Below are 17,141 nucleotides of genomic sequence, written 5' to 3' on the forward strand. Positions count from 1 at the left end.
TTCTAAGATCCCTGAGCTTTCTAATCCGGTGTCTACTACCCTCAGTTCATCACTATTCCCTTCAACCTCTGAAGTTCATTCCCAACCTCCATCCATACCTACACTTCCCCATCAACCTATCATTCCCCATCAATCACCTATCCCTCCCAGTTCTCCATCAATTACTCCATCAACTCCTAGTAGCCCGATCCTTGCTTTAAATCCACCTCGAGTTATGGATTCCTAGTATGCACTCCTTGTTTTACCTCAGAATCTTGGTGCCATGCCTGTTGATTATCAAACCAATATCCCTTTCTTTGATGCCACTCAAACCATTACAGCTCAGCAACATGTTGATAAAATGAATGATTTCTTTGACCTCCATGTTACACAAAAATATCGTCATCATGATTATTTGCAGTCAGTATGAGTCTATCATCACTTGTACTGTTCTCCTAAGCAAGTCTCAAACCTCAGCTCTCCAAATCAAGCTTTGGAAATGAGAGAAAGACATTAAAAATCAATGTAACTCTGGTTCCGCACTTTCTCTCATGGTCACCTGCGGTCCCGCACCTTCTGTGTACAAAAACTACGGACTTGCCCGCTCTGTCCCTAACGGTGTAGGTGCGGACCCCTGTGAAAGTCAAAAGACACAAGTTTTATCTTAAAAAACTCACTTTGGGTTAATTCTAGAGGTTTCTAGAAGGAATTTTGACGTGGATTGTTCACTCTGAGGTGGTTCATGCATCCCAAAAGAGAAGGAGCTAATCCCTTGATGAGAGGAGCTATCCCTTTGAAGGAGGGCTTTATCCCTTTGAAGGAGGACCTAGTAACCTCCCTCCATTGCACTATAAATACAGGCATTGGGCTGGTTGCTAGGGAGGTTAGAAGCTGAACATTTTTGAGGGTAAATGCTGGTGAAATCAAGACTTCCTAGTTAAGCCTAAAGAGGAGAGATCACATACCTTTTTTGGTTTCATTGGGGAGTGAGTGAAACTTGTCAAAGTAGAGGAGACTTCTTGCTGGACCCTGGGAGGAGCTTGTACAGCGTCAAGGCAAAGGTTGTAAGGTTCTTCTTCTTTTGAATTAATACAATCAAACTCATTTTTCTCAACAAGCATCTTATGTTATTTGTTTCATGGACTCCTTGACTTTCATGTTAAATATGTTTTATGCAATTGGCTTTTCAGGTGCTATTTAATTTGTTTGCCTTGTTTGTGTTTGCAGATTTGCGAAAAGGAGCTCATTTGGATCGAAGGAGCGAGGGCATCCACAAGCTAGCGTTGGACCTAAGGTAGGCCCTAAAAACACTTGTTTGCTATTGTCTATCAAAGCATATTTAGAGAAATATAGTGTTTGGTTGGTTTGCTTGTCATTAGGTCTTCTTTAGATTCTAGGAAGGTCTATCTTGTCCGCAAGATCAACTTATTCCGTGTGACAAAATGGCGACTCCACTGGGGAGCTTGATTGTTTTCCCTGTTTTTACTTTGACCTGAGAAACTCTATTTTTGTTTCTGTTTTTGACTTGATGATTGTGGGATTGGGTGGATTTAGTTAATTTGGAGTTAGTTTTTATTTTTCATAGTTTTGGGAGAAGTACGCACCCTCTGAGTTAAGCACAGTGCATACCTGTACGCGCTTTTGCTTTGTGCACAGAGCGTGAACGCACCTGTGTAAACAGGCTGCCTGCGTACCCTGTCAAAAGTTTGAGAAATTTTAAATTTTTCTCTTTTTTATCAGTTTAGAATTTGTTTATAGGTTTTAGCCATTGCCCAGACCTGCGTGTACCCTGTCAAAAACTTTCCTTGGTTTAATTTCACTAGTACTAGGGTTTTAGGTGAAATTCCTAGGAGTTTTGCTTGTTGGGTTTGTTTTTCATTTTGGTTGTGTAGTGGCTTTGAGCTTAGAAGCTGTAGGGACTTCAGATCACCTTAGTGTCTACCAACCTTCTTATGAGTCTGACCATGTATGAAATCTCCCCTTGTTGAGGAATCTGCTTTGTATTTTCTCATTTCAAAACTCCAAAAAGCTTGTGTTTGAGAGTTTGGATTTTCATTTTCAAAAAGAAAATGAAATTGGTTGTTCTTGACTAATTTGTGATTCTGCATGAATTAGTCCTTAGCTTACATCTAGCTAAGTAAAACATCCTCTAAAAAGACTTTTAGTAGGCTTTGACTTCAAATAGGTTTTTATAGTTTGTAGCTCTCAAAGTTAGTCATTTTTATTAGTTTTGAGTGTTTTATTTACAAAATATAAAAAAATCTCTTTTGAAAAAAGTTTGTTTTTTGTAGTGATTGAGTGCTTTGAAACAAAAAAGGGAAATTTTTGTGAAATAATTAGTAGTCTCGTTTTGAGTGCTTTGGAAAGGAAAAGCTCTTCTTTTAATTTGTTTAATTGAGAAAGATTTGTGTTTACAAAGTATTTGCATTCTCAAACTCTTTCTTAGTTTAGAAGTTCATCGAAGAGAAAAAGATTGTTTGGATCATCTTAGGTGCATTTTTAGTGATTTTGAGTCGAGTCTTCATACCACGAGTTTCATCTCCGCACCTTTGGACTTAAACAAAAACCACTAAAATTAACGCTTAAAGTAAAATTCACCTAGTAACATTTTTTATTTCTAGGGCTCTGATACACCAACTTAGCTTAGGCTAGTGTCTTGGAGTAGGAGAGTAATTAACTCTCCAAGACAATAAAAACAAACAAGTAGCTGTATCCTGTGGTAGGGAAAGAAATCCAATTGTTGCATTTATGCTCTAGGAAAGCTCCTCTTAAAGGAGAAGCACGAGATCATGTCTGAACCAATGTGGGAATCAATCCTTCCTCATTGGGAACGACGCCAGATATTCACGTATTACAAATGGTAAACCTCGGATTAACCATTGTCGAGGAGCCTGGGGTCACTTGTTGGTAAACCTTGGATTATGTCAAGGAGCCTTCAAGGGGATTGACCTTGCTACTCTGCCCTTGCGTGCATATCGGATCATAGACTGTTCCCCCAGGTGTATTTGTCTCAATTGGTAACCTTAGTGGCCATATTCTTTAGGACTCTTCCTAAGGTGACAGTGGTGGGAAGATCCCACTGTACCTGGAGTAGACGTCGGCTAGACTCACTTGGATTTTCTGGGGGGTTCACTTCACTCGAGATGGTTAAGTGGAGGAACTTGTGCCAGTCTATTCATTAAGCAGGTTGCCGGGGTAACTGTTCCAACCGCCATTTCTGTACTGAACTCTGCGACGTTGGATTTCATCACCACCTAGTGTTTTCGGTCCGGAAAGTTACTGTTTGTGTGTGTTTGATCTCCTACTTTAGGCGTGTGATTCAAATTTGTTTGGTTCTTTAGAAACTTTAGGTGCTTTTCATTGAGATTTTACTTTGTTTGCGTGTGAAGTAGTTAAAAGTCTTTAACTGTGGCTGAATTACCAAGACAGAACCGTAGACTTCGGGGCCAATCTCCTGAGATTATAAATGTGGCTGAGTTACTGAGGAAGTCCCGTAGACTTTGGGGCCAACCTCCTGAGGAAGTACCGAGCCAAATTGAAGGCTTAAAAGTCATCGTAACTCCTAGAGACAGTAGAGTTGGGTCACCGGAAGAAGGAGAATCTTCTTTGATAGTACATCCTGATTTTCAAACGCCAGTAGCAGAATATAATCCACAGTCAGTGTCTGTCTCTGAAATCGCTGGTAGCTTTTAATCTACTAGCAATATAGGTGAGGAACCCGAAATATCCGAGCCTGAAAGTGAATTTGCTGCTACTCCGACATCGGGGTTTGTTTCTCCATCTTTTAGTGGTCTTGGTTCACCTAGGGTAGAAAGAGTAATCACTCAAGATATTCCTTCTGGATTGATTTCTATTGAAGAACTTGCTTCGGAAGAAGAAGAAGTAGGCATCCCTATCCCTGAAAATCAACTGGTTATTGAATTAAGGGAGTGTGAATCAATTTTTTACAGTCCGCCTAGGAGTAGTTCTTGGTATCTTTCTTTGACTAATTATTTAGAAAACTCAGGGTTAAGTTTTTCACCACCTCGTGCTCCTTATCACTCAACACCTAGAGGTTTTTACACTCCCGTCAATATGGCAGGACAATCGTCCATGTTTACTCAATTGCCCGAATCTTTTTTGTACGGCGGTCCATCTGTTCCCTCTGGGTATCAGTCTCTTTCTAGTACTTTTTTGGGAGCATCTCCTCAACCCATTGAGCAAGGGTTATTAACTGGAAGCAATGGTACAAAGCCGTTGAGCGTAGAAGACATTCTTATGATGTCACGTTCCATTCCCAATCCTCAACCTCAAGGTAGCCAGTTACCGCCTGGGGGGCAGCCTCAATTAACGCCTGGGGGGCAACCTCAAGGTACACAATTTGCATCTGGGGGGCAACCTCAAGGACAGTACATACCTACGGGACAGTGCGTTCCTCAAGGTCAACCCCAGACTCAATATGTACCCCAAGGTCAACCCCAGTATCAATTTATACCTCAAGGTCAACCCCAGTATCAGTATGTGCCTCAAGGGTATCAACCCCAAGGTCAATACTCGAACCAAGGTTTCCAACCACCCCAAGGTCAAACGTTTGTTCAAGGAACGGGAAATGTACCTTTCAATTATCAATCCTACCCTCAATCCGATTATGGTCTTCAGTATTCTCAACCAGTTATGGGTCAGTACCCCGGAATGAATATAGTGTGGTATCCATCGCAAACCCAACAGGTGTTGCAGCCAAGTGTACAGTTGTCATCTCAAACTGGACAACCCTTAGTTTCTGGTACACCCCAGCAACCAGTCCAGTCTAACATTCAAACTTCTGTACCTTCGGTAGTTTCTCAGCCTGGGTCTAGTACACCTTGTACTCCGCCTCAAACGACTGCTACAATTGCCGCTACATCTGTTCAATCTACCCCACCTACTTCTAGAGTATCGACAGCTCTGATTTCTACTGTTCCTGTATCTACTCCTCAGACATCTTTACCACCGTCTGGATCTATGATTCAAACTTCGGTTCAGATGCCTGTAGGACAACCTGGTTTAAGTACAGTCGTCACAAGTCAACCGCAATTCACCTATCAACCGTACCAGGGACAGTACCAATTCGGTCTTGCTGTCCAGTAGCCAGTTTATCAGTATCAACCGTATCCTGGGTACACTTATCAACAACCTCAGTACGGTCTGGTTAATCCTGGTTTTCCGGGAGGATACAACATCCCGAACGCGATTCCTATTCCTAGTTATCCTGGATATTCTCCTCCTGGGGCTGGTCTCATGACCCAGAGTTTTAGGGATCCTAATCGGCAGTTACCGTTTATCGCAACTTTGGACTTACCTGACTTGTCGTGCCTAACAAACGATCCCATTAATTATCTTCCGTTTTGGCCGCCAATGCCGAATAAGTTGCCCAGTGACATTCCCAAGTTCGAAGGTAAATCAAGAGAGGACCCGTTGAACCATGTGATGACTTACCACCTCTGGTGTGCGTCTAACTCCATCACAGATGATTCGATCCATCTTAGACTTTTCCAGTGCACTCTAATTGGTCTCGCGGCCAAGTGGTACATTGAGTTACCGCGAGGCACTTTTTATAATTTTAGTCAGTTAGCTACCTCGTTTTTAACTCATTTTTAGTTGCCAGTCCGAAATGACAATGGCACGGAATTTTTAACTTCGCTAAAACAATCGACATCCACGTACATTTTAGATCATATTCACGAGTGGAGACGTCGACGCCGTTTAGTGAAGGTATTTATTCCGGATCAAATCTTGGCTGAGTGGTTTGTAAAATCTTTGTTGCCAAAGATCACTGAAGATGTTGCTAAAGCCGAAGTTGTTACTGAGGAGCAAGTCATTGCTCAAGCACAGTACCTTGACTTGGTCTATACTCAGTCAGGTACGTTACATGAAAAAATCCCCGATCTTCCCAAGTCAAATCAAATCGTTGCAGCTCCTTCGGGATCTCATGCCGCCGATGGTATGATCGGCACGGTTAACACTAAAAGTAAGAAGAAGTCTTCCAAGAATTCTTCCCCTATCATAACCTTGCCTGATTCCCCAACAGGAGATTCCTCTACAGAAATTTCTGTTGATATTCACGTTGTAGAGTCATCTACAGCCAAATCAAAATCCGGTGGGAAGAAGAAAGGAAAGAAGAAGAATAAAACGGACAAAAGTTCAAAGGAGAAACCTGGAAAGGCGGAATCCAATGACGAAAAGCGCAAACCTCTTTATCCTTGTCTCATTTGTGACGATGAACATTTTACAAGAGACTTCCCTCATCGTGCTGAGGTTGCGAATATTGTCAAGGGTTCCCAAACTCCTGCTGTTTTGAAGGATCCTTTTCCGGCTCAAGACAACAAGATGATAGGTTCATCCTCGAGTGCCAATGAAGAACCCATACTGATGATGTCCCATGTTAGGATTGCGACTCGATCGCAAGATTATGGTAGTAAGAGTCATGTTGATGGTAAAGAAGCAGAATCTTCTCATTCTAATCCATCAAATTCAGCTCCCGGTTCCGATCCACTACAGATCGAAAGTCAGCTTTCAATCCACATGTGAGAGCGGCTCAGAATTATAACATTGTTGAGGATTTAGCTGTTTCACCCTCAGCAATGTCGGCTTTGGAAGTGCTGCAATCATGCCCAGCACAACGTAAATTACTTTTGTCGGCTATAGGAGCTGTTGATATTCAGGACCCGAACCTAATAATTTTCGATCTAGAAAATAGTACACCGTGTTTGCCTCATCAAATGGCTTTCTAGATACTAGTGATAGTCAAAAATAGGCCTATTCATCGGACTGTAATTGATGAGGGAGCCTCAACGTGTATTATGTCGATACAGTGTTGGAGATCGCTTGGTTCTCCTTCACTAAATCAATCCCCGACGATTCTAAAGGCCTTTGATGGCCGTGGGTTTCATCCTTTTGGCATTATACAGGATTTGCCTATAGGGGTTGAAAGAAAAACCGTTAGTCTAGATGTGGAGGTGGTTGATGCCCCTCTAGACTACAACCTTCTCTTGGGTCAAAGTTGGTCTTACGCTATGACAGCAGTCGTTTCATCGATCTTTCGAGTAATAAAATTTCCACACAATGGAAAGATCGTAACAATAGACCAGCTGGCTTACTTTTCATCCGACCCAGCCTCTTCGGAGAGTATTCAGCATGTTGGTAAAACGACTATCCCATATAAGGATGTTGGAGTAGGATTAGTTAAAGATGCCGGTTTACTGGGAACTTTTCCTTTTCCTCCAATCAACACATCATTTTCATTTGCAACCGTTCATATGATTACATCAGACACCATTGTTTATGATGATCCTTGGATCATTCCTTCTGAATCTGAGATAGACTCACTTGGTGATTCCATGCCTTTGAGTCCTTATGAAATTGCCTATGAAGCTGTGCAATCGTTTGCTGACTCATTTTCAACCAGAAATGACTTAATGAATGTGGTCTGTGAGGAATCACTTTTCACATCAACCTCGGATTTAACTACGTTTTCTGAACTTGTTCACTCTGATGAGCAAATTCGTGAAACCCTGTGTGTAGATGATTTACCATGGGAAGATCTCCATCACAGATCTTCGTTTTTACCTGAGGATGATCGTTTTGAAAATGATTTCTCATCAATTTTTACAACTGAATATGTCAAGGAACCTCAGAATCCAATGAAACATCCTGATTCAAAGTTAAATTTGGGGAACATCTCTCGAACTATTCCTATTGACATTTCGGTTAAGCCCAGAATTGTTGTAAACATTCATATAGGTGCCTCGTGTACAGATGACGAAATTCAATTATATAAGGCCCTATTTCAAGAATTCGGCGACGTGTTTGCCTGGTCCTATGAGGAAATGCCAGGAATTGATCCCGCGATTGTTGTGAACCCACACAAATGTGTCTTCTGTATAGAAACGGGTCGATTGCTAGGGTTTGTAGTTTCGAAAGCCGGCATTCGCGTTGATCCCTCGAAGGTCGAAGCTATCATCAAATTGCCTCCTCCTTCGAGTCTTTGCCAACTCCAAAGTTTGCAGGGGAAAGCAAACTTTTTACGACGATTCATTCCTAACTACGCCGAGGTTACAAAGTGTTTTACCCGGTTGTTGAAGCAAAGCACTCAATTCTATTGGGATAAGATAGCTCAGAAATCTTTTGATGCACTCAAACACGCGTTGACCCATGCACTGTTGTTGCATCCTCCCAACTACAACCAGGATTACTTCTTGTATCTCACCGCCTCTCATTCCACCATTGGAATGGTCTTAGTTCAGGAAGATGAATCAGGAACGGAACATGTGATATATTACCTTAGTCGCATGCTAAATCCAATTGAGCTAAAATACTCGCACGTGGAGAAATTGGCATTGGCAGCTGTGCAAGCTGTCCAACGTTTCTGCCACTACATTCTACTACGTAAAACTACGGTAATTTCGGATTGCAACCCTATGATCTACATTTTGACCAAGCAATTGCTAGGGGGCAAGTACTCTAAATGGATCATTATCCTGCAAGAGTTCGACTTGGAGTTGAGAAATCTAAGTCTAAGAAATCTTTAGTTTTTGCGGAGTTAATGTGTGACTTCCCGCGTGCTGACACAGAAACTGTGGCGGAGGAGCCCATTGCGAACGAATCCTTGTTTCTAATCAGCACTTTAGATCCGTGGTATGGGGATATCATTGTTGGTCTCCAGACCCAATCCTTTTGGCCAGAAATTTCAAGGTCAGAACGTCGGAAAATTCGATTCCAGTCCCAACAATTCAGGATTATCGGAGATACTCTTTATCGCCGTGGGGCGAACTCTGTTTTTCGACGTTGCTTAACTCACAAGGAAGCTGAAAGGGTTCTAAATGATTGTCACTCTGGAGCATGTGGCGGTCATATGTCTGGGTTTGCCATAGCCCAAAAGATATTGCGCGTTGGCTACTTCTGGCCGTCTTTATTTAAAGATTTTATTACGGCGGTCTGAAAATGCCACAACTGCCAGATTTTTGAGCGTAAGATGCGTGCTCCACCTACTCCTCTCCACCCTATAATTGCCGTTGGTCCTTTTTCCAAATGGGGTATCGATTTTATTACATGTAACCCTCACTCGGTCAGGGGGCATGCGTATATCATCCTTGCGGTAGATTATTTTACTAAGTGGGCCGAGGCGATGCCTACATACGAGGCAGACGGCAAGACAGCTGCAATTTTCATGTTCAATCATATAATTGCTAGGTTTGGTGTCCCGCAAGCGATAATCACTGATCATGGGTGTCATTTTCAAAACGTTATGATGACCGAACTTACAGGCTAGCTTGGTTTACGTCACGATAGTTCGACCCCTTATTATCCACAAGCGAATGGTCTGGTTGAATCCATCAACAAAGTTTTAGTTATCATGATCCGACGAATCATTGGGATTCATTAGTCGAATTGGCACAACATGCTATTTTCAGCGCTTTGGGCGTACCGAACTTCAGTAAAAACATCAACAGGGTTCACTCCTTTCCAACTAGTCTATGGTTTGGAAGTCGTGTTACCCATTGAATGCGAAATCCCGTCACTGCAAATGGCCATCGAGTTACTTCCAGCCACTTTCGAAGAGGAAAAGCGTTTATTATACTTGGCTCAATTAGATGAGAATCGACGTGATGTTGCATTGGCGATCGAGACTCATGCAAAACGAATGAAAGCTCAGTATGATCGAAATGTGACCCCTCGAAATTTTTCGGAAGGAGATCTAGTCTTAGTGTATGATCAAGCTAATGATAAATTAGGCGCTGGAAAATTCGTTCCTATGTGGCATGGTCCCTATGTTGTCAAGCGAAAGCTAGCCAAAGGGACTTATGAATTGGTAGACTTTGATGGGGACTCTTTGGGTAAACCCAGAAATGGCCTTTACTTGAAGAGGTATTATGCTTAAAAGAATGGGTATGGAGATTTTTAGTTAGGATAGTTTTTTCTTTCTAGCTGGTGTGTTTTAGTTTAAACAGTGTGCTTAGCTTAGAGAGTGTTTTTCGTCATTATTCCTACTTATCTTGGTTTTACTCTTGATATTGCAGATGTCGATGCCTCTCCAAACATACATTAGTTTCGATGATGGTGCTTGTCGTAATACACGGAACATCTCTTCCGGAGCTTGGGTTATCTATTCGCCCTCTGACGAGTTAGTATCTATGCATGGGGTAAGCCTCGGTCAAACAACGAACAACATTGCCGAGTACAGTGCAGTGATTGAGTTATTGTCTGAATCTATTTCATTTGGGATTCGGAGTTTGATAGTAAGGTTAGATTCTGAACTCATTGTATTACAGCTTAATAGAATGTATGCCATTAGAAATCTAGTGTTATTAAGATTATTTTTGAGAGTGCGTCTCTTGGAATGTGAGTTTGATTACATTGAATATCAACATATTCCAAGGTCTTTAAATACATTAGCAGATGCAATTGCTTCTCGAATGTTAAATAGACATTTGCAATAATCATACATGTAAATTTAAAATCATTCCATAACATGATTAACAAGATAAAACCGGTAATAGTGATATATATATATATATATATAGATAGGAGTGTTTCAAAAAATACATCGTCTTCGATCATAGGTTGAAAAACACCTTATGATCGGCAAAAATGATAAGTAGAAAAAACAAAAATGTCACATGTGCCCACAATAGGCGATCATCCTGTCACTGGTGATGATCTCTATAAGAAACCACTGCACGGGCCACCTTGCAAAGGAACCTCCTAAAAGGTCCCGGGACTCCAATCACATAGCGCTGAAGTCGACGAGGAATGTTGTCTATAGTGGTCTCAGGAATATCTCCTGTCAAGCGCTCAAGATGACCCTCCAACTCGGCCAAAACCTCTGCTGACTCGTCCTGTGGGGCTGGCACGGGTGCAACTGGTTGTTTCCTCTCGAAAGGCCGGAGAGCGGCTGGTCGTTGTGGACCCACATCTGCATTTTAAAATTTTTACTATCAGTTTTGAGACGATGGAAAAAAAAAAAAAAAAAAATTAAAATAGGAAAATGTTGAAAAGGATTTTACCTAACTCGTCCCACTGCTCTCCTGGTGGAAGAACCATGTCTGGGTCACCACGAAAATCTATCCCAGCATAAGGAAAGTCCTGAATGGAAAAGACCTGGTTTTCCAGCCATTGGAAATACTCAGGTTTGAAGTGAGCAACCTCTGTCCTCTCGTCCGGGTGACAGGCCATGACTGCAACCCATCGCATCAGTTTGGGCTCTCGAGGAAGCCCAGCTCCAACAGTAAGGTGCTGTGGGATCAGCATAGGAACCCTCTCCAGGCCAAAACTCATGACCAAAGCCCCATAACCAAAGGTCTTTAGTCGTCCGTTCTTGGCCCTGGTCAGTTGGCCTTTCACATTGGCCAACACGGCATCGCACCAGTTGAAGATGGTGCCTCGAAAGCAATCAACTGCGATACGCATCTGGGATCCAGTGGCAATATGTAATGCGACAGCTCCGCAAAGTCTGGTGACAGTAAACGCAATCACCATGAGTTCAGGACGGGATATCGTCTTTATGTCTATCCCTTTGTCTCTAGCCTAGCTATTGCAGTACTCTAGCCGGAGGCTATCGACAGACTGGCCACCTGGCCTAGTCCCGTGCAGAGTCAAGTCTTTGCCTCTCTTGGGCAAACCAGTCAAGAAATATATGTCCGCCGGCTCGATTTCGAGCTGGTGGCTGCCAATGAAGAAACACTGGTCCTGTATGCTCCATCTATCAACCAGCCACTGTAAGAAATCCACCTGAGCCCTCATGCCAGGAATGGCCCAAAATTTATATAATCCGCATGCCCTCAAAGCATCAAGTGAAGGCTGATGATTCCATGTGGCAGCATCCACGTCCTCGTGCTTTCGTTCACGCCAATCTAGAATGATGTACTCTCTGCATCAAGTATAAAGATTAATTAAATTGCTAGAAAATGTTTTGATTGGTCCATTTTTTAGATTTTTTGGGTTCAAAACCCTTGCGGCGGGGTATGCACCCTCCGGGTTAGACACAGTGCGTGGGTCCGCACTTTGTCTACACGGAAGGTGCGGACCCCGAGCTTTTTCCCAATGGAGAAAAAGTCGGGGTCCGCAGGCCCGCAATGGTAAACCTGCGGGCCCCCGCGCACGGGTTTTGCGCCTAAAAACCCTCCCAAAAAATGAAATGAAGGACTAAAACAAAAAACTAAACGGTTGAAAATGAAGAGTAGGATGATGTGGATTACCTGGAGAAGACGGCGCTCAATTCCGACGGTTGGATTTTCCGAAATCTTCACGGGAAGTTTTCTAAGCAAAAGCACTATTTTCTCACCCAAATTCAAACGGTAAAAATGAATTGGCAAAGGCCCTTTTTATAAGTTTTTTGAGTAAATAAATCGCAAATTTGTTTATGTTTCACTTTGAAAAGGTATTTTGTGACGTTTTTATCCATTTCAAACAGGTATGAGTAATGTTCGTGTTTTTGTGCAGAATAAAGGATTATTCAGGCGAAATCTACCATTTTCGACAGAAAAACATGTAGAGTCATATTTAAGCTCTTTTTTGACTCCTAAAACATGAAAAGATTGCCGAGTGTTTCTTTTAAACTCGTTAAAACGGAATTAAAAGACGGTCCCCTTCAGCTCTTTTCTGACCGTAAAAACATGAAAAGATTGCCGGATTTTTGTCGTTTCAAATTCGATATTGGTTATAAAACAACGTGTCATTGATCGCTTTTTTACTTTTTCGGGTCAAAGGCGCTAATGACGAAAAGTACTCCTTGGTCGTAAAAGATCAAGCGGTTCTCTCAAGTATTATTTTATACTTTTTCGGGCTTGGGAGACACAAATGTACGAAAAAGGTTAACCCTGGAGTCTTCTTAAGTTTTTTCAAACTCTCTAAAATTGAAAAACGCCGAGTTTCTCCTATACTGGACTCGTTAAAATTTCACAGTAAAGGACCTGTTCAATTACAAACAGGAACGAACCACTCCTTAGGGTTCGAATTTAAACTAATTTGGACTCATCTGAAGGATGAGCTTATAATCAAGCAATTGTTATCCTCCTCAAGCTTGTCAAAAATAAAGAGGTACTTGCCAGAAATGGTGGGGGAAAAGAGAGAGAAATGAGCCTGTTTGTCATACTTTGTAACCACTCTTGAACACGGCACTTTTATTCACCTGGGTTGGGAAATCCTTTGCCTAACAGTTGATCAAACCACATTGAAAGTCTTCAGCCGGTTTCTGGGTATTAACTTTGGGTCAATTGTCACCAAACCATCTGTCGTGTCGTTATGTGTTCAAGAGGTCACTGCCAATAAGCCATTCATCTGCAAAATATCTGTCATCCATCTTGACCATCCCTGAGTCAGTCTTTGCAACTAAATTTCTTCAACTTGATCTATGATTTCGTGTTGTGGGCTTGCCTACGACGGATCGCTTTCTATCAACATCAGCTCATTATCTAGAAAGGTGATCTAGGAATCGTCAGTACCTTGAGATCTACATGCATCAATGGCAGGTTTCTCACCTTTGACGATAGTTTAGATCATTAACTTTCGATCAAAGGATTCCGTGACATGCTCGACATCAACACATCTATTCGCATCTCATGGACTGTACTGGGTACTTTGAGAGCCATTGACATTACTGGTGGTTTCTCTCACACTTGTTAACAGTTTACATCATCGACTGGTAATCAAGTGGTTTCTACCATGTTCGACATCAAAACATTCATTCGCATGGACAGAATCGTACTGTTTCGGGAAGTAGAAATGAAGACCCTGGATCTAGTTTCCACAATCCAGGCTGCGAGGAATTTTGTATTCATTATATAATGGACTATTCATAAATAGATGGCTGCATCCATACTGTGTCCACATGAGTCTATACTTGTGATGTTTTACAAGATCATTCTTGTATCAGAACAGTAGTTAGTTTCTAGTCAATTTTTATCTGAGTATGGGAATGCCTACCTCAGCGATGATATGATCTCATATATATATCTTGCATTGAATGTTTTTACAGGTTCCAACCAGGTTCTCCACAAGATGATCCTCGAAATGATAAAGTACTTCACTCTTCCTAAATGATAAGAAATCCTCATCTACTACAGACTTCGCACTTTAGGGGGCAATCTGTTACACAAAAATATCGTCATCATGATTATTTGCAGTCAGTATGAGTCTATCATCACTTGTACTGTCCTCCTAAGCAAGTCTCAGACCTCAGCTCTCCAAATCAAGCTTTGGAAATGAGAGAAAGACATTAAAAATCAATGTAACTCTGGTTCTGCACTTTCTCTCATGGTCACCTGCGGTCCCGCACCTTCTGTGTACAAAAACTGCGGACCTGCCCACTCTGTCCCTAACGGTGTAGGTGCGGACCCCTGTGAAAGTCAAAAGGCGCAAGTTTTATCTTAAAAAACTCACTTTGGGTTAATTCTAGAGGTTTCTAGAAGGAATTTTGACGTGGATTGTTCGCTCTGAGGTGGTTCATGCATCCCAAAAGAGAAGGAGCTAATCCCTTGATGAGAGGAGCTATCCCTTTGAAGGAGGGCTTTATCCCTTTGAAGGAGGACCTAGTAACCTCCCTCCATTTCACTATAAATACAGGCATTGGGCTGGTTGCTAGGGAGGTTAGAAGCTGAACATTTTTGAGGGTAAATGCTGGTGAAATCAAGACTTCCTAGTTAAGCCTAAAGAGGAGAGATCACATACCTTTTTTGGTTTCATTGGGGAGTGAGTGAAACTTGTCAAAGTAGAGGAGACTTCTTGCTGGACCCTGGGAGGAGCTTGTACAGCGTCAAGGCAAAGGTTGTAAGGTTCTTCTTCTTTTGAATTAATACAATCAAACTCATTTTTCTCAACAAGTATCTCATGTTATTTGTTTCATGGACTCCTTGACTTTCATGTTAAATATGTTTTATGCAATTGGCTTTTCAGGTGCTATTTAATTTGTTTGCCTTGTTTGTGTTTGTAGATTCACGAAAAGGAGCTCATTTGGATTAAAGGAGCGAGGGCATCCACAAGCTAGTGTTGGACCTAAGGTAGGCCCTAAAAACACTTGTTTGCTATTGTCTATCAAAGCATATTTAGAGAAAGATAGTGTCTGGTTGGTTTGCTTGTCATTAGGTCTTCTTTAGATTCTAGGAAGGTCTATCTTGTCTGCAAGATCGACTTATTCCGTGTGACACTCCATGAAGTAGAAATTGAAGATGTGTCAATGAGATTGTTTGTACAAATCTTTGGAGGTGAAGCTCGAAAATGGTTCAGAGCTTTAACAACAGCTTCTATCACCACATTACTAATCCTTCATAGGTAATTCTTGGATTGGTGGGAGGTGAAGAAGAATCCACTTCAGATTTTGTCCGAATATGAGAACATCAAGAGAAATGTCGGTGAAAGTGTGCAAGACTATTCTGTGAGGATTAATGCAGTATACAATGCTATTCCGACTAACATAAAACCACCGGAAGGATTGGCTTTGCTCAAGTTTCCAAATAGTTTTGATGCTGATATGGCATATCAGTTGCGGGAACGTGATCCTACCACACTAGAAGACATACAAAAGAATGCAGTGAGTGTAGAAGCAAACTTGCTAGAAAAAAGAGGAATAATGAGATCTGAGAAAAGAGTGACCATAAAAGAAGAAGCATCTACCTCAGATGTAAAGATGGATACATTGATTCGAACAGTGGAGAATATGGTTGACCAATCAACCATCACAGATAGACCTGAACCACCAATCTGGAATCCAAATTTTAGAGGACAGCAGCAGCCCCAATTCTGAATCAAGCAGAGAGAACAAAAGGCACTAGAGCAACCAACGCAACAACAGTAGATCAAAACTCCCTTACAGCAGAATTATGTTCAAGGAATGGAAGAAGAAGATGACGAAGATCTGGTAATTGAAACAAATCACTTTTTCACTACTGATGGTATGCCTATATTTCTGACCGAAGATGAAGAACACGTAGAAGTTCCAAACATTAAAAGGGATGAGGATTACATCTTAACAAATGATGTGGTTTTAGAGGCTGAATCTGATGATTATCAACGTGGTTATATGAATGCTTTGACTGCACAACAGAGGCAATATTCTTTAAGGAGCAGAGATGTACCGGTCAATCCCATTCAGAAAAGAAAAGATGTGCAATCCAAGAATGATTCCTCAAACACTCAGAAGAAAGGGAAAGAGCTTGTTAATCCGAGTCCCAACAAGGTGCCATCAACAAGTGTCACTGCAAATGAGAAGAACAATTAGAAAAAAGATAGTGCAGCGAAAGATCAAGCAGATAAGAAGGACATTGGTGTCAAAGAGGTAGAAAAAGTTTCATCCTTTAATTTAGAAAGTGAAATTTATAAATTAAAAGTGTCCATTCCTTTGACTAAGCTGGTTAAGAATAGCAATTATAAACACCATGTATCTAGAATATTGCAAATCGATCCTTTGTCAGACATGGTGAATGTCGAAGATGATCATCCTAAACTCATTTTTGGTCCAGCCATAGAAGGTCAACCTGAAGATAGTGAAGGGATGCTATGTTAGATTTTGGAGCTTCCCACAATTTGATGCCTAAATCCATTATGGAAAAGTTGGGCCTGGATATCACCTGGGAATATCATGATTTGTACTCTTTTAACTCTGGTAGAGTTCATTGCATTGGTCTCATGAAAGATTTGGTGGTTTCTTTAGATCAAATCCCAACCAAAAATGTCTTGATGGATGTGGTAGTTGTTGATATACTGCCTCGATTTGGTATGCTCTTATCTAGATCGTGGGGTGCTAAACTCAAAGGCACTTTACAACTTGACTTCTCTTATGCTACCATCCCTATTTTCGGTCAATTGAGGAAGTTGTACCAGGAAAAGAAAATGAAGTACATGATCACTAGTAAAGAGAAGCTTGTGAATCATCCAATAAATGTTGTACATACTGATTTAGAGTCCTTTGTTTTGTACTCTGATAGTGGATTGAATGATGTAGATATTCAGCTTGTAGAAGTAGATGATGTACCATAAATTTTCGAGAATTTTAGAGCAGTTCTTAATCAAGAAAAAGAAAAAATAGCAAGTTCTTCTGAGCAGCCTACACAGCAGCAAAAGGTCAATGAAGAGCAGAAAAATGAAGTAATCAGCCAAGGTAAGGTAGAGAAGGAAACAGAATTTCAGCATCTAGAAGATGAAGCCGACCTTTA

This window comes from Pinus tabuliformis, chromosome 1_2 (genome assembly GCF_031772625.1).
Source record: "Pinus tabuliformis cultivar Carrire ecotype Pingquan chromosome 1_2, CPIR1, whole genome shotgun sequence".
Lineage (NCBI taxonomy): Eukaryota > Viridiplantae > Streptophyta > Pinopsida > Pinales > Pinaceae > Pinus > Pinus tabuliformis.